We start from the raw sequence: 447 nt of genomic DNA on the forward strand, positions 1-447 counted from the left end.
TATATATATATATATATATATATGTGTGTGTGTGTAAACTCATCTTTGGCATGGCTGCCATTAACTTTGGACTTATTTCTTTTAATCATGCATTTCTCCAGGTTGTAGTGAACACAGTAATAGGTGCACAAGAGTGAATGCAAAATATTGCGGATGATTCTAATCCATGTCGAGGCTAAATAATCAAGCTCAAATGAATAAATGTAACCCCATTAATTAGGTGAAACGTCTTTCAGCAGCGTACACCTTGACCGCATGTTTTTGACTCCAATAACAACCTTGTCGTAATTTGACTTTCTTCTTACCAGGATCACCTGAATTCATTTGAATCTGTCGGTTTCCTGGCACTAGCCCTGCTCTTATGCATACTTGATTTATCATTTTTTTTTCATTCAGGTTCAGGTCATGGCATTTGAAGACCATTCCAGATACTTAAAGGGTTAGTAA

Source organism: Poecilia formosa, unplaced genomic scaffold (assembly GCF_000485575.1).
Source record: "Poecilia formosa unplaced genomic scaffold, Poecilia_formosa-5.1.2 Scaffold14, whole genome shotgun sequence".
NCBI lineage: Eukaryota > Metazoa > Chordata > Actinopteri > Cyprinodontiformes > Poeciliidae > Poecilia > Poecilia formosa.